At 50.1% G+C, this 27,702-nt stretch overlaps 1 protein-coding gene and 2 pseudogenes across 7 annotated transcripts in view; all 3 read right to left on the bottom strand.

Annotated features, from left to right (window-relative positions):
• LOC147604821 (uncharacterized) overlaps positions 1 to 27,702 on the bottom strand; it is a 141,601-nt gene that overhangs the window by 58,328 nt on the left and 55,571 nt on the right. The gene's annotated exons all lie outside the window — the stretch shown is intronic.
• LOC147604823 (glutamate decarboxylase pseudogene) lies at positions 6,482 to 7,735 on the bottom strand (annotated as a pseudogene).
• Positions 9,542 to 10,789, bottom strand: LOC147604822 (glutamate decarboxylase pseudogene; annotated as a pseudogene).

Raw genomic sequence — 27,702 nt, 5'->3', positions numbered from 1 at the left:
ATGAGCTATTGGGTGTGCTCAACATCTATGCGCCCAATCATGCTAGTGCGAGAGCAGAGTTCTGGACTCAGGTTACAGATGCATTGCCAGAGGCCGCACATTGGTGTGTTGGGGGAGACTTCAACATGCTTGAGGACCCGGCAGATAGGGTGGGAGGCAGTCATGTTACAGTGCACGGCACGGAGCTTGCAGCTTGGGACCGGTTTTGCATGTCACTGAGGATCACTGATGCATGGCAGCATGGGGCTTTCTCCCGGTCTCAGGACAGTCTTAGTTTCTCTCGGTCGGATCGCCGGCAGGGAGGGACTAATCTATCACGGATTGATCGCTTTTATGTGGGCGACTGGTTAGGGGAGCGAGGGGGCTCCGTCGGCATTCTCGCTGGCACCTCATTTTCAGATCATGCGCCAGTTATATTGGCATTGGAGGAGGGGACCCGGGAGCCCAGCTTGCAGTTGAGGATCCCAGAGAGGGTACTTACAGATCCCAGTCTCGCTGAGGACATTGAGAGGATCTGGCATGATAGTCAGTGCTCTGACCAGGATGCAGCGGGCCAGTGTGCCCAGGGACTCATTGATCTTAGCTCTTTTCTACACGCTGCAGCTTTGACACGACTGGGAGAGATTCGCGAGCGGGAGCAACGGCTGAGACGCAGCCTTGCTTCGCTACAGCGCCTTCAGGAGCAGCAACCTGCATGTGAGTGGGTGGCGTCCCAGCTGAGCCAGGCACGCCAGGAGGTTAGAGAGGTAGAGGAGCAGAGACATGAGTTTTACTATCGTCGTCAGGCCTCTCAGTGGACGCAGCTTGGTGATAGAGTGACTGGAGAGTTTTTTGAGATCACTGGACCCCGTCATGCGCGAGCAGGAGTCCGCCAGCTTGGTAGACCGGATGGATCGGTAGCTACTGAGCTCGGGGAGATCAGAGCCATTGCTACTGCATTTTATAGTGACCTGCTTTCAGCGGAGCCAGCCACTGAGGATCGAGATGTTTGCAGACAGACTGTGTGGGCCCATGTGCAGAGGAGGGTCACAGACCATATGCGTACAGTTTTAGGTGCGCCTCTGTCAAAGATTGAGCTTGCCGAGGCCTTGAGGGTCCTGCCGCGACATAGTTGCCCAAGGGAGGACGGACTAACGCCGGCCTTTTTTATGCGCTATTGGGACCTTTTGGGGCCAGGCCTCCGCAGGGGCTTTCAGCATGTTTTGGACACTGGGATGATGCCGCAGAGCTTTTCAGAGGGCTTGATCTATCTTATCCCCAAGGGGGAGGGAGTATCAGATGACATTCGGCATTGGAGGCCTATTACGATCCTCAACACTGTCTACAAGGTCTTGGCAAAGGCCTTGAGTTTGAGGATCCAGCCCTTCTTGGGGGAGTTGATTCATGCTACTCAGACAGGATTTGTCAAGGAGCGCAGTATCCTTGACAACATCTTTACTTTCTGGGAGGCGATGGCCCGAGCTAGATTTCTTGGCGAGGACTTGGTCGTGATGCTTCTCGATTTTGAGAAGGCATACGATAGAGTTGATTGGGGGTTCTTAGAGGGCACTATGCTTCGCCTGGGCTTTGAGCCAAGATGGATCAGAGGGGTGGCAGCTCTGTATTCCACAGCTCGCAGCCAGGTGCTGATTGCAGGAGGACGGGGGCCGAGTTTTGAGCTGACCAGATCAGTCCGTCAGGGGTGTCCTCTCGCCCCTTTCCTTTTTCTCTTCTTTGCGGAGGCTATGAGTATGTATTTGATGGCAGAAGAGGTTGGTTTGAGAGGACTGCAGCTCCCAGTCCGGGGGGAGGACCTGCTTGATGCTGAGTTTGCAGACGACACGGGCTTATTTTTGCATGGCCATGAGGCCAATCTTATTCGGGCTGAGCAGTCGCTCCAGGTTTTTAGTGCAGCTTCGGGAGCACTGATCAATTGGCGCAAGACAGTGGCCTTTTGGATCAGTAGTGCTCCCACTCCGGCATGGAGCCCGGACCCCGGTTTTAGATGGATTCCTCCAGGCACAGCAGTGCGGTATTTGGGATGCCAGATTGGCCTTGATTTGTCACCTGAGCAGCAGATTGCCCCGCTTCTTCTGAGCATTCGGAAGAAGCTATTGTATTGGAGTACAGCTCGACTATCCTTGGCTGGGAGGGTGGTGGTGGCAAATTTGGTGCTATTAGCGACCATGTGGTACATTACGTCTTGCTGGATTTTCTCGAGCTCTTGCATCAGCCAGGTACAGAGGCTGATTAGGAACTTTCTGTGGTCCGGGAGGGACGGTCAGCCAGCTCGGGCAAAGGTTGCATGGGCAGTTATTACACTTCCGCTGGCTTAGGGCAGTTTGGGCATTATAGATCCAGTCGATCAGAGTAGAGCCTTATTGGGGAAGCTTATTGTTCGGGGGTTGCTTCCAGGCGCGCTGAGCCTTGGAAAGAGCTCCTCTTGCAGCGACTACAGGCTCGGGCGCCCCCAGCAGGGGGTACTTGGGCACCAGAGATTCGCTGGATTTTCATAGAGATCAGGAGGACAGGCCTCAGTAGAGGATGGGAGGACAGATTTGCTTTGAGCATCCTGAGAGCTTGGGAGCTGCTGAGACCGGGGCTCTCTCAGCGGCCTCCTTATTGTGTTGAGGAGCGGGCCAGACAGCCGCTCATCTGGAGCCCAGCGGTTCGCACGGAGCAGGGTCATATGCTGGGTTCTCGGCCTCGTCTAGCCTGGGGACCTTTAGCGGCAGGCCCAGCTCGTAGTTTTGGAGACTGGCAGGCTTTCTGCAGTCTACCAGAGGAGATCCAGGTGGAGAGGCTGAGTCACTTCAGAGGGGGGTTGATTATGAGGGATGATATACAGGAGGCACTCACAGAGGAGTGGTTCACGCCTCTCGAGCCAGTGGCCCCACGGTGGATGGGAGCCTTTACACAGTTGGAGATCCTGATTGCTGTCAGAGCTAGCACTGAGGATGGCAGATGCCTCTACTATGAGATTCAGGATGAGGGCAGACTCCAGAGAGTGGAGGTGGAGTCGCCTTTGGTTGCAGAGTGCACCTTTCAGAGGATTCGGGTAGTGTCCGCCGCTTCTCGGAAGTGGCATATTGACCCCGACCCTGCTGATGTGCTCCCGGATTGGCGCATATGGGCATATGCAGCGCGCCCCTTGGCCCGGCTACAGTGGGACCCCGGGGAGTACGAGTGGCATGATCCTTATGCATCCCTAGAGGCCACAGAGATCACCTTTTTCCAGTATACTGTTCGGCTGGGGCGGCATATTTTGACGGCGAGGAGGACGGTTTCTCCAGCGGCAGCGGGGCATTGGCGACTACAGGGACTCTCACAGGAGTTCCTTGAGGATTTCTGGGCTCGGCTCTGGGATAGTCGGCAGGCCCGCAGGATCTCGGCTTTTCAGTGGCTGGTCGCCCACAGGGGCTCAGCAGTTGGCACTTGGCTTGTTTACAGCGGTCTTCCGGCGGCCTGCGTCCGATGCGGCCACCCTATGGAGACACAGAGACATTGCCTTTGGGACTGCCCTCAGGCACAGCAGATTTGGCTGCGGATGCTGCGTATTCTGGCCCCCCTCTCTCCAGAGGGTATGTTTACGTGGGGTGCCGCTGCTTGGTCGACTTCGTCAGGGCCTGCTATGGGCTATGAGATGGAGCAGGGCAGTCAGGCCATCAGATTTATTAGGAGCCAGCCTCGCCTGGTTCCGGCACCGGATTTCTCGTCCGCCAGCTGGACACAGGAGAGGGATTTACGATGGGAGCTCCTCAGCAGCCTCACCATCTGGTTCACCTGGAGGGCCCGGTGCTTTACGGCCTTTGAGGGGAGATTGGAGCCACCAGCAGAGACTGTACGGGGGATTTGGCAGGAGTTGATTCACACCCTGCGAGGACAGTACGACCGCATCCGGGGAGACTCGGATGAGGCGATCTTACGGCGCCAGGCCTTTCACACCACTTGGCGCTGTGGCCCTTTCTACACCTTACACACGGGATCCCCCCGTTGGCACTACAGGCCACCTGTTTGGCTTTCCCCCCCCCCCTATTGTATGATTTAGCCGCTCAGTTCTTTGTACTGATGCTTGTATTTTGCAGCACCTAGGGAGAGTCTCCCGGGCTGCCATGATGTATTCGCTGCTCTATCTCTCTTAGGAGCAGGAGAGATCTTTTGTAGCCCTATGGGCGTTTTTATATAACTAATGAAAGGATCTTTTCTCGGAAAAAAAAAAAAACGCTTCACATCTTCAAACTCCCCATTGTATGTGGAACCTAGAATCGTGCACACACAGATGGTGTTCTTATTCACTAGCTGGACTGCCTTCTCAGGATCCATCACATAGTATCCATCTCTCAGCCTTGTTCTTAATTCTGGGTGGTGGAAATGAAAGCCACCACCCAAGATCTTTCCCTCCATTAGCTTCATCATTGCCTTATTAATGCCCAGGCCAACCCCCAGCCTCCAACAGTGCATCTCATCATACAAACCCAGAGCCTCCTTGTTTTGCTCATTCCGAGTAAGAACAGAAATCATGGCATTCCAAGACACGATATCTTGAAAAGGCATTCTTTCAAAACCAATCCTTGCATCATGCATGCTCTCACATTTCCCATACATGTTGAGAGGGGTGTTCCCTACTACAAGGTCTACCATAAGCATAAAACTCCATGATTCACGCCATACTTATGTACAGAGGCTTCGAGACCTGGCTCAGCCTCAGGTCGTCTTATTGAACCTCATTTACAATATGAACATATGTACTTAGGCATCATATAATGACTCAAGTCATGGCACTTAATCCCATGCATCTGGATTTGCATTTAATGGCCTCATATGCATGGTTTCACACCATAGACGTGCCATGGCATGACATCCACCCCCTCTAAACCTGCACATCCTCTGGTATGTGCCAAATCATCATCAAGATCCACATATATCTGGATGTCGTCTTCATCTTCTACATTATCAGGGAGATCATCCTCTTTCTCTTCAGCCATATCCATGCTATCACTATCAAGCCTCTCATCCTGAGTCTCCTGTGAATCAAAAGGATCACTGTCATGCCTTCTTTTAAACATCTTGATCCTTTTGCCTGCTACAAGATTCTTTATCTCTGTTCCATGATGTCCTTACCATCAAATTGATCCACCTTTTTCACAATTGACTGCAGTGCTTTAGTCGTGGAAATTTGCCCCCTCTCGGCAGCTTGCTGCTGTTGCATATACATAGTAAACATCTGAAACATTTGCATAACCCCGGGGTCAAAACGAACCCCCTGTCCCTCAGGATTCTCAGCCATAGCTTCCCTGTGTATTTCACCACACTCTCACCCCAGCAGTTTCACGTCGGGTTCACCAAAAAGCTTGTCGTGACGTGGGCGGTGTCGCTAGGAAAGTGCGAGACTTCTAGCTGTGAGAGTAGCTTCTAATCCCAGCAAGGAAACACAAACACATAACTCTTCAAGGAGCATAAGACATCTCCATTTTTTATGACATATACATGTGCCATTTCACTTCAATCATTCCCCAAATTCAGCTTGATGATTGCACATAAATTGTGTATCAAGAGCATGACCAGTTCCAAGCATAGATCTCCTGATTCTTTTTCCAAATGCTTCAAACATATCACATGTAGGCATAATACAATCTACAAAAGATTTCCATATACATGTGACCATTCACATCACATATATCATATAATGCCAATTCCATCATTTCAAGGTGTCTCTTGATCTCGTGAAAACCTGCTTTCAGATTCCAACAACTCACAAGGCGAAAGATGACATATGGCATATGTACAACATATTCATGTGATTTTAGAAAACTCCATGTCTAGCATTCCAAAATCCAACCGAGTAGAAAATAAAATCCAAATCTCAGGAATCTCTTTGTATTTGATGCTTTCTTATTCCAAGATTCTCCAAAATAACAAAAAAAAAACTTACCCAAAGCCTTTCCCAAAAACTTTAAAGGGGTAGTGTATTTATCCAAGGGCTATACGATTTTTGAAAATCGTAAGTAACAAAAACAACTAAAATACTTATCTCTGAGTAAAAAAAAAGAAGCGAATTCTTGAATTTTTTGCTTTTCCCATATTTTGCTTCACTGCAGTATGCGCCAGAATCAATATTCATCATGTATAGTGGGATTTTTTTGAAGTTCACGTCCTTCGATAGCTCTTCATTTCTCCTTTAATTCAAACCCCAGGATGCCCTAAACAGTAGGCTTCCTCACAGTTTCAGAATCTCTGGTCGAATTCCCACTGGTTCTCTCTTTCCCCCCCCCCGTTTCTGCATATCTCCCTCATATCTGCGTTTCTGGTTTTTTTTTTTCAACTTCTTTCCCGCAAGAGAATCGGGCTCCTTCGCCTTTTTCAGCTAAAATTTCGAATTTTCCCAGTTTGAAATACTGCGCCTCCTTATTTCCTGCTTAATATTCGGAAATTTCCTTTTTTTTTTAAAACTCTTTCGCATGCCACGCAAGCCGCCACCTTGCGTCTGCGCTGCTGCCCCTGGTTATGCTGCCCGATTCGGTGGCTGTTGTGTGGCTGCTTTGTGGTACCCGCCATGGATGAAAGCTTGGCTTGAGCTTGGTTGTTCCTTTGCTAAGGTAGCTGCCACAGACTCAATCAGCTTGGGGGGCCGAGCATCCAAGTACTCTAGCACTCTGTTGATGTCGTTCACTAGGCGTTGCGCTAAGGTGCAGCTGAAGTCCTCTCTGATCACCACCCTCAGTAGACTCACATGCTATGCATCCGGAGCCATAGTGTAGGCAGGCACAATCCAACTATACCTGCGAAGGTTGTCTGCAATCTCATACTCATCATGTTCGCTCTTGTCCTTCAGAGAGAATGCCACCACTGGCACGCCCACCTCCTTTGACAAAATATCAAACCTCGTGGTCTTGAGAATCCCGTCACACAACATCTTGGCATTGGAACGGCAACTGTCCATTATACTCTTGTAACCCTCAAACCCTAGACGGATGAGCTGATAATACTGTGCAATGATTTGGCTAGCTCCTTTGGAGAAATTGAGAGTGAAGGTGAGCTGGTCTGCCCCAAGGTAGTTCACGTGGAAGATGAGCTCCTCTGGCAGGTCTTTCTTGCTCTTCCATATTACCCACCCAATCCCTGCGTACACGAGGCCATACTTGTGACCACTCACATCGATGCTCCCCACACATGGTAACCTAAAATCCCACTCTATCTCCGGGTACAAAAATGGTACCACAAAACCACCGCTGGCCGCATCCACATGAATTGGAGTGTCCCATCCTGTTTCCTTGTTCTTTTTCTCAAGCAGATCATTCAAACGCTTCACATCTTCAAACTCCCCATTGTATGTGGAACCTAGAATCGTGCACACACAGATGGTGTTCTCATTCACTAGCTGGACTGCCTTCTCAGGATCCATCACATAGTATCCATCTCTCAGCCTTGTTCTTAATTCTGGGTGGTGGAAATGAAAGCCACCACCCAAGACCTTTCCCTCCATTAGCTTCATCATTGCCTTATTAATGCCCAGGCCAACCCCCAGCCTCCAACAGTGCATCTCATCATACAAACCCAGAGCCTCCTTGTTTTGCTCATTCCGAGTAAGAACAGAAATCATGGCATTCCAAGACACGATATCTTGAAAAGGCATTCTTTCAAAACCAATCCTTGCATCATGCATGCTCTCACATTTCCCATACATGTTGAGAGGGGTGTTCCCTACTACAAGGTCTACCATAAGCATAAAACTCCATGATTCACACCATACTTATGTACAGAGGCTTCGAGACCTGGCTCAGCCTCATGTCGTCTTATTGAACCTCATTTACAATATGAACATATGTACTTAGGCATCATATAATGACTCAAGTCATGGCACTTAATCCCATGCATCTGGATTTGCATTTAGTGGCCTCATATGCATGGTTTCACACCAGAGACGTGCCATGGCATGACATCCACCCCCTCTAAACCTGCACATCCTCTGGTATGTGCCAAATCATCATCAAGATCCACATATATCTGGATGTCGTCTTCATCTTCTACATTATCAGGGAGATCATCCTCTTCCTCTTCAGCCATATCCATGCTATCACTATCAAGCCTCTCATCCTGAGTCTCCTGTGAATCAAAAGGATCACTGTCATGCCTTCTTTTAAACATCTTGATCCTTTTGCCTGCTATAAGATTCTTTATCTCTGTTCCATGATGTCCTTACCATCAAATTGATCCACCTTTTTCACAATTAACTGCAGTGCTTTAGTCGTGGAAATTTGCCCCCTCTCCGCAGCTTGCTGCTGTTGCATATACATAGTAAACATCTGAAACATTTGCATAACCCCGGGGTCAAAACGAACCCCCTGTCCCTCAGGATTCTCAGCCATAGCTTCCCTGTGTATTTCACCACACTCTCACCCCAGCAGTTTCACGTCGGGTTCACCAAAAAGCCTGTCGTGACGTGGGCGGTGTCGCTGGGAAAGTGCGAGACTTCTAGCTGTGAGAGTAGCTTCTAATCCCAGCAAGGAAACACAAACACATAACTCTTCAAGGAGCATAAGACATCTCCATTTTTTATGACATATACATGTGCCATTTCACTTCAATCATTCCCCAAATTCAGCTTGATAATTGCACATAAATTGTGTATCAAGAGCATGACCAGTTCCAAGCATAGATCCTGATTCTTTTTCCAAATGCTTCAAACATATCACATGTAGGCATAATACAATCTACAAAAGATTTCCATATACATGTGACCATTCACATCACATATATCATATAATGCCAATTCCATCATTTCAAGGTGTCTCTTGATCTCGTGAAAACCTGCTTTCAGATTCCAACAACTCACAAGGCGAAAGATGACATATGGCATATGTACAACATATTCATGTGATTTTAGAAAACTCCATGTCTAGCATTCCAAAATCCAACCGAGTAGAAAATAAAATCCAAATCTCAGGAATCTCTTTGTATTTGATGCTTTCTTATTCCAAGATTCTCCAAAATAACAAAAAAAAAACTTACTCAAAGCCTTTCCCAAAAACTTTAAAGGGGTAGTGTATTTATCCAAGGGCTATACGATTTTTGAAAATCGTAAGTAACAAAAACAACTAAAATACTTATCTCTGAGTAAAAAAAAAGAAGCGAATTCTTGAATTTTTTGCTTTTCCCATATTTTGCTTCACTGCAGTATGCGCCAGAATCAGTATTCATCATGTATAGTGGGATTTTTTTGAAGTTCACGTCCTTCGATAGCTCTTCATTTCTCCTTTAATTCAAACCCCAGGATGCCCTAAACAGTAGGCTTCCTCACAGTTTCAGAATCTCTGGTCGAATTCCCACTGGTTCTCTCTTTTTCCCCCCCGTTTCTGCATCTCCCTCATATCTGCGTTTCTGGTTTTTTTTTTTCCACTTCTTTCCCGCAAGAGAATCGGGCTCCTTCGCCTTTTTCAGCTAAAATTTTGAATTTTCCCAGTTTGAAATACTGCGCCTCCTTATTTCCTGCTTAATATTCGGAAATTTCCTTTTTTTTAAAAAAACTCTTTCGCATGCCACGCAAGCCGCCACCTTGCGTCTGCGCTGCTGCCCCTGGTTATGCTGCCCGATTCGGTGGCTGTGCTGTGGCTGCTTTGTGGTACCCGCCATGGATGAAAGCTTGGCTTGAGCTTGGTTGTTCCTTTGCTAAGGTAGCTGCCATAGACTCAATCAGCTTGGGGGGCCGAGCATCCAAGTACTCTAGCACTCTATTGATGTCGTTCACTAGGCGTTGCGCTAAGGTGCAGCTGAAGTCCTCTCTGATCACCACCCTCAGTAGACTCACATGCTGTGCATCCGGAACCATAGTGTAGGCAGGCACAATCCAACCATACCTGCGAAGGTTGTCTGCAATCTCATACTCATCGTGTTCGCTCTTGTCCTTGAGAGAGAATGCCACCACTGGCACGCCCACCTCTTTTGACAAAATATCAAACCTCCCAGTCTTGAGAATCCCGTCACACAACATCTTGGCATTGGAACGGCAATTGTCCATTATACTCTTGTAACCCTCAAACCCTAGACGGATGAGCTGATAATACTGTGCAATGATTTGGCTAGCTCCTTTGGAGAAATTGAGAGTGAAGGTGAGCTGGTCTGCCCCAAGGTAGTTCACGTGGAAGATGAGCTCCTCTGGCAGGTCTTTCTTGCTCTTCCATATTACCCACCCAATCCCTGCGTACACGAGGCCATACTTGTGACCACTCACATCGATGCTCCTCACACATGGTAACCTAAAATCCCACTCTATCTCCGGGTACAAAAATGGTACCACAAAACCACCGCTGGCCGCATCCACATGAATTGGAGTGTCCCATCCTGTTTCCTTGTTCTTTTTCTCAAGCAGATCATTCAAACGCTTCACATCTTCAAACTCCCCATTGTATGTGGAACCTAGAATCGTGCACACACAGATGGTGTTCTCATTCACTAGCTGGACTGCCTTCTCAGGATCCATCACATAGTATCCATCTCTCAGCCTTGTTCTTAATTCTGGGTGGTGGAAATGAAAGCCACCACCCAGGACCTTTCCCTCCATTAGCTTCATCATTGCCTTATTAATGCCCAGGCCAACCCCCAGCCTCCAACAGTGCATCTCATCATACAAACCCAGAGCCTCCTTGTTTTGCTCATTCCGAGTAAGAACAGAAATCATGGCATTCCAAGACACGATATCTTGAAAAGGCATTCTTTCAAAACCAATCCTTGCATCATGCATGCTCTCACATTTCCCATACATGTTGAGAGGGGTGTTCCCTACTACAAGGTCTACCATAAGCATAAAACTCCATGATTCACACCATACTTATGTACAGAGGCTTCGAGACCTGGCTCAACCTCAGGTCGTCTTATTGAACCTCATTTACAATATGAACATATGTACTTAGGCATCATATAATGACTCAAGTCATGGCACTTAATCCCATGCATCTGGATTTGCATTTAATGGTCTCATATGCATGGTTTCACACCATAGACGTGCCATGGCACGACAACGTGGACCTATGGCTGTGTTGCTTCTGCTGCAGGAGCGCAAATTGGATATGTTTCAGTGTGGTAAAACTGGTAAGATCCTCTCTGGACACACTTTTTAGTCCTATGCACAAGGGACCGAAGGTGGGGTATACATTTCAGTGTCAGCATCACTTTTGCCTCATGTTATTGGCCACGGTGTTATCAAACCTGCTAGAGTACAGTGGATTATGGTTATGCAGGAGGGACTGAAGCTGGGTATCTTGAATATCTACGTGCCTAATGTACACGGAGAGAGGGTGGCCCTCTGGGGCACCATCACAAAACTATTGCCACCTTGCCAGGTATTACCAAACCAGATCATTGCCCGGTTGTCTTGTGCATCAAGGAACTTGGGAGCTAGAAGGGTGTACCACCCCGTGCCCGCATCCTAGATTCTCTCTGTAGGATGCAGAGACCTCCCTGGAGGTTAGAGAGATTTGGAGGCTTTGTGATCATCCTGACCCCCGGGAGAGGCTGGCTTTGGCCTTGGAGAGGACTAGCTAGCATTATCATTCTGTTGCCTTGGCCAGGAAAGAAGAGGCAGTGTCCACCCTCGATGCATGGAGCAAGCCGTGAGAGAAGAGAAAGGGTTACGCAGGCTGAGTTTGCATTTCATGCTAATCGGGCATTTTGGACACAGATGGGTGGCAGATGCAACAAATTGTTTTTCACAGCACATGGACCTATGCACAAGGACAGTTTGAGATGCTTGCAGGATTCTCGAGGAGAATTTCATACTAACCCAAACAAGGTGAGGAGCATTGCCTCAAATTTTTATCAGGCCTTGCTCTCGGCATAGGCCCACATTTTAGATAGAGATCTTGCACAACAGAAAGTCTGGGGGCGCATGCCCAGGCTTATTACAGATGATATGTGTGCCTCTTTGGATGCCCCCTTTTCAATGGATGAGCTAAGACATGCTTTGCACGCCCTTTCAAAAGGCAAATGCCTAGGGGTTGATGGCCTCTCTCCATCCTTCTTTTTGCACTTTTGGGATTATATTGGTGAAGATGTTATTACTGCCCTGCAGGAGACGTGGTGTATTGGTATGATGCCCCCTTTTATCATGAAGGGTCTTACTCACCCTGTCCCAAAAGGTGGGGACAAGACCAATATTAGAAAGTGGAGGCCCATGACTCTGCTTGGGCCTGCTTACGAAATCTTAGCGAAGGCAGTGTGTATGAGGCTTCAGCTTGTTCTTCAGAGATTTATTCATGATACATAGAATGGTTTCCTCCGAGGAAGGAGTATTTTTGATAACATCTTTTCAATCTGGGAAGCTGTGGAATGGGCTAAATCTAGCCAACAATCCCTTGCCATTCTTTTGCTAGACTTTGAAAAAGCTTATGACAAAGTGGATTGGGACTTCTTGGAAGGCACGATGGCATGGATGGGTTTCTCCCAAGAGTGGATTAGAGGGGTCTCTTGCATGTATAGGGAGGCCCACAGCATAGTTTTAGCTTGCGGCGGGTGGGGGGGGGGGGGGGAGCGCTTTTAGATTTCCCACTCTGTGAGAGAGGGATGCCCCTTAGCTCCACTACTTCACCTTATAGTAGCGGAGGATATGAGCAGGTTTCTCACAGTTACCCTAGGGGTCTCGGGCCTCAGGCTGCCTCTTCGTAGAGAGGAGTTACTGGACTCTGAGTTAGCTGATGATACTGCTATGTTTTTGGAGGCTTCGCAGGCATGCCTCTGTGCTTTCCGCATTTTTTGTTCAGCAGCAGGCGCCTCCATCAATTGGCACAAATCAGCAGGATTTTGGATTAGTGACTCTCTGCAGACAGATTGGGGTTTACTTGGATTGAGGGAGGATGCACTACCAGATACTTTGGCTGAGGGCATTGACAATGGACATCTCCCTTCCATGATAGTTTGCACCTATGCTCAATCATGAGCATTAAAAGCAAACTTCAGCATTGGAGTAGCAGAAGCTTGATTTGGCCTCTAGAGCCTTGGTTGCTAACCAAGTGCTGCTGACAACTGCTTGTTTTGTCACGTCGTGTTGGGTCTTTCATAATAAGGGATGCACTGGTTAGCTTCGTCAACTTATTCGGAACTTCCATTGGTCAGAATTAGATGGCACTATACACGCCACGCGAGAGTGGCTTGGGATACCATTATTAAGCCTAAGCAAGAGGGAGGATTGAATATCATCGACCCGGAGGTGCAAAGTAAGGCTTTACTTTGTAAGCTGGTAGTCACAGGATTTCTTCCCGATGGTGAGCCTTGGAGCCGTGGAAGGACTTTCTTCTGCACAGCAGGTTACGAGGTGCATTTGGATTAGGGGAGGTGATTGGATTGATAGCCCACGTTTTATCTTCTCGAATGTAGAGCACCGACCCCCTTCTTCGCCCTTGGTGAGATCTCTTCCGCGAACCTGGGATTGCATGAGGAGCTTCTTGGTTCATATTCCTCTGCGGTCAGTTGAGGAGGCTTACATGCAGCCCATTGTATAGAATGACTTGATCTTGCATGAATTTGGTAGACCTCTTGGAGTAGTCACACATATCCAGTGGGCTGCTTGGGCGACTCTTCTCCCCTCAATAGCTGGATTGGAAGAGGCTCATGAGTCTCAAAGAGGATGAGAGAATGCTTCACACCCAACACTTGAGAGGCACCAGTCAGAGAATTACGCAGATGAATGCAGCCATACCTGACCACTGGATCACAAGGAAGTTCGTGAAAGGGCCTCATCACTTATGGTTTGGGGTATTCTTAGGGATAAGGATACCTATTCAGATCGTGTGCCTTCCCACTTCGGGTGAGATGATGTACCGGTCTTTTACTCCATTCAGAATAGATGGCTCTTGGAGAGAAGTCTTGAGCAGGATATCATTGAGGGTCCGGAGTCTGGCCGGTGAGAGTGGTGAGTAGGGCAAAGAAGCACATCTATCTTGATCCAACCCAAGGGATGATTATGGACTCTTGGAGCCTCTAGTTATATGATGGGTGTCCTATCAGATACTTGCACTAGGACCCTGGTGGTGACTGGGAGCGGAGGGATGCTTTAACCCCATGACAAGCTTGCCCTTCTTCAATTACATTGTGTGGAATGCCAGACACTTGGTTCTAGGACAAATCCATAGAACCCCTACTTCTAGACCGCATTGGGAGGCTCATGGGATCACCCTTGACATCCAGGGAGCTTTTTGGTGGAGGTTGTGGCACTCGTACACGGAAACGAAGATTTCCTCTTTTATTTGGCTTTCAATACATGGTGGACTTGCCACCAACCAGTGGAGATCGGTCATTGGCGCTAGCCCAGCTTGTCCAAGATGTGCAAGAGCTTCAGAGACATTTTACCATTGCTTATGGGAGTGCAAGGAGGCACAGAGGATTTGGACTACAATAGCACACCTTTTTGGAGGATGCTTACATTTGTTTTGATACTATCGTTTGGTTGACATAGTCAGGCCCGCAAATCAGGTTTGAAGGGAACGACAGAGATACGATCATGCGGGTTACCCAGGGAGTGGGTCTGCGGTGTCATCTTCAAGCATGCCAGAGTTAGGCTACGTACCTCTAGCACAGAGGTTGGACACTGCATGGGAGATCATTGCTAGCATAACAAACTGACACATTTGGAAGGCTAGATGCACTTAGGCCATGCAGAGCACTTTGGTTTTGATACACAGTGCATTTGCAGGATGTGGTATGATATTACACGCTCATGGCCACTTGGGACAGGATTCAGGGACCTTCGAGGGCCGCAGAGAGAAAACGTGGCCAATTTATGAGAGAGTGGCATCATGGCATTTTTTTCACTCTCTCTCATATTGGGCCTTGCTGGCATCACAAGGCACCTGATTGGTTGAGATTTCCCCCTTGCTTGGTCTGAAATCTCCCTTTTTGTAACTTTTTTTCATACTTAATAGAAGTCTTTTTTCCAGGGGAAAAAAAACTGATCCCACCCTCCCCGTCTGCCCATCGGACTAAGGATGATCAAAAAGCACAAGTCCGTTGAATCTCCAGATGACATGCTGTAGGAGTGTCATGACAATTATAAGAGCTCACTCTCCTAATCTCAGCACAATCCGGCACTTAGACTAAATCATCACGGAACAACCACCGGTTTCGAATTTAGTATTGATTACCTTCCACCCTAACAAACAGAATGATCTCCGAGTCCTGGTCTAAATCAATGGAGCTCCCCGCCTGGACCTAGGTACGTTACAAGATCAGGAGAGCTTAGTTAGGATTTGGAGAAAGTTACTTTTATCTTATTTCCAATCTTCGGCTTTCCTCATTATGACCACAAATGAGGGGTTTGGGGAAAGTTACTTTTGGGGCTCCCTTTGCTCATTTCCAATCTTCAGCTTTCTTCATCATGGCCACTCTTCTTCCCGAATGCTAAATCGTTGCCCACCACTCTTGGCTTGTGGATGACAACCTCAAGCAAGAGGTGGAGCAATTGGTGCACTCCGAGCATCTGAGTAAGCAGCATTAAGTTGCTCCCAGTCTTGGGAACGCTTCAAGCATCATGAAAGCCAGCATGGGAGCAATCAGTGCACTCCGAGCATCTGAGTAAGCAGCATTAAGTTGCTCCCAGTCTCGGGAATGCTTCGATCATCATGAAAGCCAGTATGGGAGCTGCCATTTGCATCGCATTTGTATGTGCATACACTTCACCTTGCTTTTATAGAGTTTATAAGCAATTCGAACAATTTGTTGAGTTTCTTTGCAAACTTTTATGTGATGGTATAGTTAACCTTTAGTTGGGATTGTGAGAGTTTTTGAGGGTAAAAAAAGAAGAGAGGAGTCATTGTTGAAGATGGTGGTGCTACACACACACACGCACATTGGTGCCTGCCTACACAATGAATGCATACACACACTTATGTAAAAAGTGTGAGTGTAACATGGAAACAATCTCATTGCTTGCGTAGCTTTCTAAAGTGGGTGGATGCTATGCACATTGTCCAGGGGCCACTAAGAGAAGGAGTGCGGCTGAGAATCCTGGAAACAAGAAACTCCTTCCACGGCTCAGCGCCTGGTAGGAGGCCACGAACCACCAACCTGCCAAGCAAAGCTCGGCTCTGACAAATAGGATCAACTATGCCGCCTCTCTCCCTCGGCTGAGTGATCACAGCCCATGCCACCTTGGCCCTGGCGGGCCGCCCGTCGCCACCGGACCAAAGAAAGTTCCTGATGAGCCTCTGCACCTGGCCAATGCACGCCCCAGAGAAGGCCCAGCAAGAAGTGATGTACCACATGGTAGCAAGCAGAACCTGGTTGGCCACAACCACTCGGCCAGCCAGAGATAAACGAGCGGTACTCCAATACAGAAGCTTCTTCCGAATGCTCAGAAGAAGGGGGGCTATCTGCTGCTCCGGAGATATGTCAATGCCCACATAGCATCCCAAATAGCGCACTGTAGTGCCAGGGGCCAGCCACTGAAACCCATCAACTGGCCTCCAAGTCGGGGGGGGGCACAGAACTGACCCACAACCCACACGACTTGTGCCAGTTGATCAAAGCGCCCGAAGCTCTGCAAAACCTGTCCATGGCTGAGGCGAAGCGGCGGAGGTTCTCCTCCCCTCCCTGAAGATAGACAGCAGTGTCATCCGCAAACTCCGAGTCTAGGAGCTCCTCCGAGGTGCGGATGGGGAGCTGGAGGCCCCGCAAACCTGTATCCTGTGCCGTCAAGAAAGTGCTCATGGCCTCCGCCACAAAAAGAAAAAGAAAGGGCGCCAAGGGGCACCCCTGCCGCACCGAGCGCGAGAGCTGGAACCTTTCTCCGCGCACGCCCTGTATCAGCACACCTGGCTATGAGCCGATGTGTAGAGTGCACAGACCCCACGGATCCACTGAGGGGGGAAGCCCATCCTCTCCATAGTGCCTTCCAAGAAGGCCCAGTCCACCCGATCATATGCCTTCTCGAAGTCGAGAAGGAGCACTGCCAGATCCTCCTGCCGAAATCTAGCCAAAGCCGTAGCCTCCCAGAAAGAGAAGATGTTATCCAGGATGCTCCTATCCTGGATGAAGCCTGTCTACGTGGAGTGGATGATGTCCGGAAGGTGAGGCTGAAGCCGCCTGCTGATCGCCTTAGCTAGGACCTTGTAGGCCGTGCCTAGCAAGGTGATCGGTCTCCACTGTCTAATCTCCAGCCTGTCTCCTCCCTCTTTGGGGATCAAGTGAATCAACCCCTCTGCCATGTTGTCCGGCATGTCTCCCGACTCCATGATCTCCTAGAATGCCAACCTGAAACCCCTATGCAAGAGACCCCAGTACCTCTGGAAGAAAGCCACTGAGAGACCGTCCTCTCCTGGGCATTCGCCCCGAGGAAGTGCCTAAAGAGCCGCCTCCAGTTCCGCATCCGAGAAGGGGGAGAGAAGGGAGTGCTGCAAAAGGGCCGGCACAACCGGTCTCGTGAAGCTCCAGACTGCCTCCCGAGCCTCTCTCACCCTGTCATCTGCTGGCTCAGCAGAGAGCAGATCCCTGTAAAAATCTGTGGCGATCGCCCGAACCCTGGGGGGGATCCACCACTACCTGGCCATCAGCCTGCCGAAGACACCTGAGACCCTCTCGTCTGAAGCGAGGCCCTGTCACCTCAAAGAAATCCCGAGTCACTCTGTCTCCAGCCTGTGTCCAAACAGATGCCCAAGCATGGAATCGGAACTCCACCCTCCTCTCCTCGATGGATCTGATCTCTGTGCGAGCTGACTCCATCTGCTCTGAAATCCAAGGGCTCATAGGATCCCTCTCCTGAAGTCTCTGAAGGGAAGCTAGACTCCTCCGCAGGCTCCTCTCCTGCTCTCTGAAAGCCTCCAGACGGTCTAGGGCAGCCTGTCTGAGCATCCTACTGATCTCCTGCAAACCCCTGTCAAGATCGCTGGCTGCCGATCCTCTCCTGAACTGAAGCTCCCGCCAGACCTGCTCAACTCTGGTCGCAATCTCGGGCTCCTCTATGAGACAATCTGGAATCCGGACGCTCTGGCCTCGCTCTCCTCTCGTAGGGTCCTCGATCTCGAGAAGCACTGGAAACTGGTCTGAAAAAGAAGAGCCTGCAAGTATACCCAGAGTGCCACCTCTATCGCAAGCCCACTCATCAATGTGAAACCTGTCGATGCAGGAAAGGTTAACTCCTGTGGCCCGTCTATCCAAGCGCGAGAAAGATAAACTCCCCTGCATCCTGCCAAACTCCGAGAGAGTCCACGGATCCTGGCCTCTCACCTGCAGCACTAGCTCCTCCCAGGCAGATGGTCTCCTGGCTGCCCCCCATCCTGTCCTCTGCATCCTCCAGCATGTTGCAATCCCCCCCTAGGCACCAATGGTCTGCCATGGGGAGGGACTGCCTAATGGTGCCAGAACTCAGCTCTCCCGGTCGCCCCATTAGGGGCGTAGAAGTTGAGGAAGCCAATGCCGTCTTCCCCAACCCGAAGGATGATCCACTGTGCTCGACCCTGAACCAGAGTGCCAGAATCCACAACCTCGGATAGAAGCTGCTCGCTGACTGAGATGCATACTCCACCCTGGTTCCCCTGGGAGCCATATGCTGGTGACCAAAAAGTGTGACTCCTGCCTGGCAAGATCTTCCCGCAGGTGCGGGTGCGCCCGGCAGAAAGGTGGTGCTCCTAGATGAAAAGGATATCTATGGGCCCTCCAACGAGAGCCCTCTGGATCTCCTGGCGAAGTCTGCCCCGACCAATGTAGCAGCGAGGTCCACCAAGACCCTGGATGTTCCATGAGAGGATCCTCATGGATGAGCTATGGCAAGTGAAGCAGCCGCCACTGGCTCACCCCTCTCAGCCGGCCCGGATGAGCTACCCTCCACTCTGTAAGTCTTGGGCGCCGGCTTGGAGGGAGAATAGTCACTGTCTGTCCGGGTGCGGAGTCTCTCCAAAAAGAGGGTGACCTGTCTCTGTGTCCAGCCCCACTCCACCTTCGCCCTGTCCAGGGCAAGGCGTGAGACCAATCCTCTGCATATATGTATCTAAAGGTAGGCTGCATCCTCGGGGCGGCGTGGAGGAGAATCAGCAGCACCGCCTCAACTGAGGTGTGGACCGGATCCGCCCGCCAATCTCCTATACCAAACAAGCTCATGTGGGCTGAGTGTAATCGGGTCTGCAATAGGTCCGTGAGCCCCAAGTCACTGAAGTGGTGAGAAAACTCCAGTATCTGATCACGCAAAACTTCCTCTACAGAGTTGCAATCCCATGCTGTGTCTGGGGCAACACTGAGAGGAAAGGAGAAGGCCACCATGCTGCTCACCACTGAAGGAGAACGAGATGGATGGCACACCACGCATACTCGCAAGGGCGCGACCAGTGTCTCGAACGGGCCAGCATCCAGCTGGAGACACCTGAAGAAACCGTAATCCACTGGGAGCCCCATCACTCGCGGGGGTCCCCCAGGGGAGGCTGGAGAGAACTCTGTGGGGCGGGCGAAGCTAGGATCGCCATCTCCACCGGCCCGGAGTGGCGGTGGAACAGCCGCTGAACTGTACTCTAGCCTACCCAGCTGCGCTGCCCCGGGGCAGTGGGTGGTCTGGAGGAGTATCCTGGAGAGGCCGAGGGAGGGATGGTGGCTCGCGGAGAGGAGGGGGGAGAGAGCGAGGAGAGGATGGAGAGGCATCTGCCAGAGGAGAGGTGTCAGGGGGGGCCGCCGGGGGAGGGGGGGGGCTGGGGGGGGAGAGGGGGGGGTGGAAGGAGTGCTCTCCGAGTGAGGGGAAGAGGGGCCGGGGGTCGCGGAGTGCGGCCCGGGATCCTCAAGAATCTGCTCCATGGAGGGGGCGGGGCCTCCCGCGGGGGGAGGCGGGAGTGGGGTCTCCACATGGGGGTCTCCACTGGCGGCCTCAATAGGCACTGAGACTGAATCCTCGTCCATCGGGGTCGGACCTGCTGGCCGCCTATCCCTGACTGGAGCATAAGTGCGGGTAGGTGCCTGGACGCCAGCCGGAGTTGCCTGTCCGCCAGCCTGTGCTGCCTGCTGGCGTCTGCGACGGTCCCTGCGGGCCAGTCGTTTCAGCCGGCGAACCTCCTGCCATCCGCCAGCCTCCTGAGTCTGCGCGGCATCCTCCGCCGGGGGGGCCTGCTCGTCAGATGATGGCGCCTGCTGAGACGAGCCAGGGATGTCCAGTCTCTGAGGTGGATGGCCACCCCTCGGGCCTCCTGAAGGGGGTCCAGAGGTGGCAGAAAATGAAGGATGAACCCCCTTGCGAGGACAGGCGCGTGCGAGGTGGCCCATCTCCCGACAGATGTAGCACTGGCCGGGGAGGCCCGAATACTCCACGCGCTGTATCAGATGTCCTCCAGAAAGACAAGGGAGGAGGATCGTCTTCGGGAGGGACTCCGGTGACGGAACCACAACACGAATGGCCGGGAGTCTTGCTGCCCGAGCTATCACTGAAGCCGCTGTCTGAGGCGTCTCCACCACCTGCCCGAACGCCTTGCCAATGGATGACAAGAGGAGCAAGTACTCCCTGCGGAGTCCAGGAAAGCAGATAGTGATGGGGAAACCTGTCGCGCCTGCTAGCGGGTCAGAAGCGGGGTCGAAACCGTGAGTCCATCGCGCCAGGAACGCCCGGGATGAGCGGAGGGCAATGGGGCTCCGAGCCAGCACCGTCTGAGCTGCCTGGGGGGACTCGAAATCCACCTGGTAGTAGCCACGTCCCAAAAAATCGACGCTGACGATCTTGGCAGGCACGCTAACGAGGCTGCCTTGCAGAAGGTCGCGAAGCTCTCTCCGCATCGGACGGCTACCCACTATCTTGCAGACCAAGGAGGAGGCCTCAAGAGCGGATACTGTGGAAACAAACAACTGATGATCTGCATCTGTGAACTCCAGACGGAGACCGGAATCGGCAGGGGTAGTCGGAGCGGCTTCCATGGAGTCCTCCATAGGGAAAAGGCCAGAGACCGGGGTCACCAACGGGAGGGACACAGCCCTACGAGGAAACGGCGAGGCGGAAGGAGAGAGGATAGCGGGGGCGGAGTTGGGGGGGGGGGGGGAGGGGGGAGCTGAGGCGGGGGAGGAGAAGGGCTTGCACACACATCAGTATAGCAGGCGGAGAGAGGGGGAGGGAAGGGCTGGGGGAGAGGGAGGGGCAGGCGACAGGCAGCGAAGGGGTGGGGGGTGGGGGGGGGCATGCGCAGGCTGAGAGAAGGTGGTGGGGATGGCGCAGTGAGGAGGGAGGGAGGGGCTAGCGCAGCTGCACAAGAAGGAGAAGGAACGAAGGAAAGGTGGGAGCTGGGGGCGCAAGCAGGCGAGGTTCGTAGGCAGGCCACCGTGTTCCAGCACCCTTCTGTGTTCAAAGAACACCCACTTACACGAATCTCCCCAAATAATCTTGTTCATCATCTGCTAAAAAAGTAGGAGCATTCATGAGCCCAAAAGGTAACACAAGAAACTCGTAATGGCCATACTGTGTACGGAATCCCGTCTTAAAGACATCTTTCTCAACTATCCGTAACTGGTGTTAACCAACACGAAGGTCAATCTTCAAAAAGTAGGTAGCACTCTGCAACCTATCTATCAAATCATCCATCTTGGAAAAGGGATACCTATCAATTGACCATGGAGAGAGCATGTGTTGCTACTAACCCCGGCCTTGCTGCCCCCCGCCTCTGCTCAACTCCCGCCGACTTCCCCCGCTTCTCCCTTGCTGCACCCTACTAGCCCCGCCTCAGCTGCCCCTCTGCCCCCGCCTTGATGCTCCTTCCCTGCTGCCCCTCTATCCTCTGCCTTGCTGCCTCCCGCTGCCCCCGCCTCAGCCCTGCTGCCCCTCTGCCCTGTTGCCACCCACTGCCCCTGCCTTTGCCTCCTGCAGCCCCCGCCTCTACCCTTCTGCCTCCCGCCTCTGCCCCTGCTGCCTCCATCTCCCTCTCTTTCCTTTGCTATTCCTTCAGCAGCTATTTCATTCGGCCGCCCACCTTTGATTGGCCTTATGGCTTCCGTCACAGCCAATCCATCTCCACCCCCCCACAAGCCGGGAGAATCATCAATTTTTTGCAAGACAAGCTCACCTCTCTCTCCAACGCGACATTGACATTGAGGTCCAGACCACCTTTATCGCGAGGGTTTATGGCTCCCACCCCTCTTGTTCGCAAGCCCGTGAATGGCTTCAAGCAACTCTCCCTTCTGAGCTGATTGTGCACTTCCACTTGGTCGAGGCTTCTTCAAAGTGGACTTTCTTTCATAGCCTGATAGCTGGACATCCAGGGTTTATAAAAACCTATATATATGTGAAGAAAAGCTTCTTCTGGCCAGGACTCAAAAAGGATGTATTTGATCATGTGCGGCAATGCTTAATGTGTCAGAGAGTCAAGGCAGAGAGAGTCAAGATGCCAAGGAAACTGCAGCCTCTAGACATTCCACAAATGAAGTGGGAATGTATCAGTATGGACTTTGTCACTAGATTACCTTCGATGGAATCAGGTTACAACTCCATTTTTGTGGTAGTTGACAGACTAACCAAAGTTGAGCATAAACTAGATGCTAGCGAGTGTGGGAGATCAAACAAGCTTCTCTCGGGACACACCTTTTGGTCGTCATCCATTGGTACCAAACGTGGTGTTTGTATTTCTGTTTCAGCTATGGTTTTGCCTTGCATCATTGGAAATGGTGTCATTTTACCTGCAAGAGCGCAATGGATCCTTATTATGGAGGGTGTTACACACATTGGTATTCTTAACCTCTATGCTCCTAACCATAGACTTGAGAGGATTGTCTTTTGGAAATATCTCACTACGTTGATGTCTCATGTTGACCATTGGATTATTGGTGGAGATTTTAACATGGTTGAGATCCCAATGGATAAAAGAGGTGGACATGAGGGCTTGGTGCATCCTCTTGAGAGAGCATCTTGGGAGAGGTTTATACTCTCCATGCATGGCAGAGATTGTTGGCATGAGGATGACATTCCAAGGAGACCATCCACTCTTCTTTATTCATGGTCTAACAGCAGAAGGGATGCATGATGTATTTACGCACCGTTAGGCCGATTTTATGTGGATGACTGGGTGCTTGACAGAGGGGGCCATACTTTTATTGCTGTAGGCACTTCAAAATCAGATCATTGCCCAGTGGTTTTATCCATTAGAGATCCGAGTCGCCAAGGATCAGCACCTCATGTACGCATCCCTTATCATTTCTTCTCAAATGCAGAGCTATCACGTCGGATGCTGAGCTATCACGTCGGATGCTTGATATTTGGAGATCTCATGATTTCTCGCAAGCCTCGAAAAGCCTAGCCTCTACTCTCTGTGATATTAGCGACTTTTATCACATGTGTGCCCCTTCTAAGAGGCAAGAGGCCTTGGATTGAGGAAGGGCTATTAGATGTAGACTGGCTGCCTTATAGAGAGAGCACGAGAAACATCCTCATGCTCATTGGGTTGCAGACTCTTTATGTACTGTTAGGGCAGAGCTTGATCACTCTCTTGAGCAGCATGCGAAGTACCGCCACCATGCCCAGGAATTCTTTTGGACCCAAATGGGTGGCAAATGCAATGAACTCTTCTTTGCTACTCACGGCTCATCTCATGCTAGAGATAGTGTTAGGAAGCTGCAGGATTCACATGGCACTCTCCATTCAGATCCTCTTATGGTTAGACAGATTGCCACTGATTTCCATCGCAAGCTTCTTAACGCTAAACCTCATTTTGACTTGAGACACATGGCATAGAGGAAGGTTTGGAATGCATTGCCACATTTGATAACTATGGAGATGTGTGCCGTTCTGGATGGCTCTTTTCCTTTGCAGGAGTTCAATCATGCTCTTCATGCTTTACCTCACGGTATGTGTCCAGGGGTGGATGGTCTCTCCCTTGTTTTTTTCATTACTTTTTGGGATGAGATTAGGGCAGAGATCACATCGGCTCTCCAAGAGACGTAGGACATAGGTTCTATGCCTTCTTCTTCCCTTTAGCCCCATTATTATATATCATAGTCGCAGAGGCCATAAGCATCTTCCTCCGCTCCACTGCTGGTATTTCTGGATTGAGATTGCCTCTTCGTAGTAGTCAGAAGGAGTTGGTTGACTCTGAGTTAGCTGATGACACAACCATGTTCTTGGAGGCCTCACACATACGTTTATGTTCCTTCCGGGTGGCATTGGAAGAGTTTTGTTAGGCAATAGGGGCCCTCATTAATTGGCACAAATCTGTTGGTTTTTGGATTAGCCACTCGCCAAGAGTTGCTTGGGGTGTAGAGCTTGGTTTTACTTGGATCAGTATAGGATGCACTGCTAGGTATTTGGGATGCCAGGTTGGGGTTGATCATTGCCGAGTGGTTTTATGCATTAGAGATCCGAGTCGCCACGGATCAGCACCCCATGTACGCATCCCTGATCATTTGTTCTCAAATGCAGAGCTATCACGTCAGATGCTTGATATTTGGAGATCTCGTTATTTCTCGCGCAAAGTTTGGCCTCTGCTCTATGTGATATTAGCGACTTTTATGACATGTGTGCCCCTTCTAAGAGGCAAGAGGCCTTGGATTTAGGAAGGGCTATTAGATGTAGAATGGCTGCCTTATAGAGAGAGCACGAGAAACATCCTCATGCTCACTGGGTTGCAGACTCTTTATGTACTGTTAGGGCAGAGCTTCATCACTCTCTTGAGTAGCATGCAAGTACCGCCACCATGCCCAGGAATTCTTTTGGACCCAAATGGGTGGCAAATGCAATGAACTCTTCTTTGCTACTCACGGCCCATCTCATGCTAGAGATAGTGTCAGGTAGCTACAGGATTCACATGGCACTCTCCATTCAAATCCTCTTATGGTTAGATAGATTGCCACTGATTTCTATCGCCAGCTCCTTTTCAGAGCCCTGGAATGGACCAAAGCGAGTAATCAGCCTTTAGCCATTCTGTTTTTGGATTTTGAGAAGGCTTATGATAGAGTGGATTGGGGCTTCCTTGAGGGTACTCTTAGCCATATGGGTTTCTCTTAGAGATGGATCAGGGTAGTTTCATGCATGTATCATGAGGCCCACAGTAGTGTGCTCGCTTGCGGTGATAGAGGTGAGCGGTTTTAGATCTCTCGCTCAATACGGCAAGGATGCCCTTTAGCCCCATTATTATATATCATACTCGCAGAGGCCATGAGCATCTTCCTCCACTCCACTGCTGGTATTTCTGGATTGAGGTTGCCTCTTCATAGTCAGGAGGAGTTGGTTGACTCTGAGTTAGCTGATGACACTACCATGTTCTTAGAGGCCTCACACATATGTTTATGTTACTTCCGTGTGGCACTGGAAGAGTTTTGGTTGGCAGCAAGAGCCCTCATTTATTGGCACAAATCTGTTGGTTTTTGGATTAGCGACTCACTGAGAGTTGCTTGAGGTGCATGGCTTGGTTTTACTTGGATCAGTAGAGGATGCAGTACTAGATATTTGGGATGCCAAGTTAGGGTTGATATTTCTCGTGCACAGCAACAGTTTTCTCTGGTACTTATGAGTATTCAGAAGAAGCTTCTTCATTGGAGCTCTAGTAGATTGGATTTAGCCTCCAGAGCATTGGTGGCTAATCAGGTATTGCTTGCCTCGGCTTGGTTTATTGCCTCTTGTTGGTGCTTCTCTCGTGCGTGCATTGCTGAATTGTGGAGATTGATCTGCAAATTTCTTTGATCGGGTTTGGATGGCACCACATACACACATGCCAGGGTAGCTTGGCTCACAATTATTCACCTAGGCCAGAGGGGGGGCTGAATATTATTGATCCGGATGTTCAGTGCAGGGCGTTGCGTTGCAAACTTGTGGTTAGAGGTTTCCTACCAGGCATTGAGCCTTGGAAGGATTTTTTCTTATCTCAGATTTCCGGATGTACACCCCGTGTTGGGAGAGATTGGCTGCCCAGCACACGGTTTTTGTTCACAGAGGCAAATACGAGGGCACCATCTTCCCCTCTTATTGTAGCCATTGTCAAAACATGGAGAAGCATGAGACCATTCTTGCGACAGAGGCTTCCTAGGTCTTTGGATGAGGCTAAGTGAAAATCTATTATGTGGAACAAGTTCATTAGGGATGAGGCCGGTCGGCCACTTGGTGCATCTCGTTACATGCAGTGGTTAGGATGGGAGAGATGTGCATATACATTTCTTACTTGGAAGACCTTTAAGAGTCTTCCGGTGGATGGGAGAGCTGCATCCATTCAGCATCTTAGGGACTCTCGCATACGTATTGATCAGATTGATGCAACTATACCGCATGAGTGGCTCTCTGGGACCTTTCATGGAGATTATCATCTGAGATGGCTGGGAGTTTTTTTGATGATAGGCGTACCTCTGCAGGTCATTGCTCTCCCGGGGCCAGGAGGCTAGAGATTGCATCATCTATTCTATCAAGCTTGGATGGAGATTGAGGAGATGTAGCAAGGAGGGGATCATCCCAGAAACCAAGCTTAGTCTAGTGAGGATTGTTGGTCGTTTGGGGAAGCATTGGTTCATTGATGTTCTCCTCAAATAGTGACTCAAGGCTCTTGGTGTTTCTGGTTGTATGGTGGCAGTCCTATTAGATATCTTCAGTGGGATCCAAGTGAGTGGGAGTGCATTGATGCCTCCGATCCATTGAAAAACCTTCCTTTTTTCAATTTCACGGTCCGGAATGTGAGGCTTCTCATCACTCGACAGATGCATACGATCACCACTCTCAGGCCTCATTGGGAGAGTTATGACATCACTCCAATGATACAGTGCAGATATTGGCATAGGCTTTGGCATTCATACAAAAGGAGCCAGATCTCTCATTTCTTTTGGTTATTTTAACATGGTGGTCTCCCCACCAATCACAGTGGAGATCAGTTTTCGGTGTAGCACCTACCTGCCCGAGATGTCCGGAAAATTCTGAGACTTGCACAACATTGTTTATGGGGATGCAGCACTGCACAACATATTTGGTGTTCTATAGTCCAACTTATGGGCAATTTGAGTGGCCGCGCCATGTATGTTACTTGGGGGACAATTGCTTGGCTTTCCTAGTAGTCTGGTCCACAGCTTTTCTACGAGGGCAGTGATACAAACACTGCTATTTTCATTCGTAGAGGTATTGCCCAGCATGGTTTGTTGCAGGATGTCCCTCACTCACATTATACACCCTCCACACACAGGATTGACATCAGTTGGGAGATTGTTGCCAGTATTACAACATGGCAGATCTGAAGAGCTAGATGCACGGAGACTATTGAGGGTGTCCAAATTTTTGAGTCTCAGTGCATTAGCACTATATGGGGTGATATCATCCATACTCTCATGGCTACTTGGGCTTGTATTCAGGGGTCCTCTCATTCTACGTAGGCAAAGCGCGTTGTATTTATGCTGGAGTGGGGCCATGGAATTTTCTTTTCCTCTAGTCCCACAGGTCTTTCATGGCACCATGATGCTCCTCAGTGGTTGATACCACCTTACATTGGGGTGATTCTATTCTATTCCGGCTTAAAGCCGTGATTGTTGTATGCCTTTTTCATACTAGTCTCTTTCCTAGAAAAAAAAAAAAGGAAAAAAAGAAAATGGATACCTATTCTTTATCGCAACTTTATTCAACTTTCTATATTCATGCACATCTACCAATTCCCGTCCTTCTTGTACTTAAAAAGCACAGGAGCAAAAAAGGTGGCATATGAAATATGAAAAAACATGCTGAAGTGACGTGAACATGCGCTGCTGCCCCCGCCTGCCCTCTGTTGCCTCCGCCTGCTCCTCTGCTGCCTTCGCCTGCCCTTTTGCAACCCCCTGCAGCCTTCTCTAGCCTTT

This window comes from Cibotium barometz, chromosome 61 (assembly GCF_041138505.1).
Source record: "Cibotium barometz isolate CiBa-2024 chromosome 61, ASM4113850v1, whole genome shotgun sequence".
Classification (NCBI taxonomy): Eukaryota; Viridiplantae; Streptophyta; class Polypodiopsida; order Cyatheales; family Cibotiaceae; genus Cibotium; species Cibotium barometz.
This window is presented reverse-complemented; position numbering and strand designations above follow the sequence as displayed.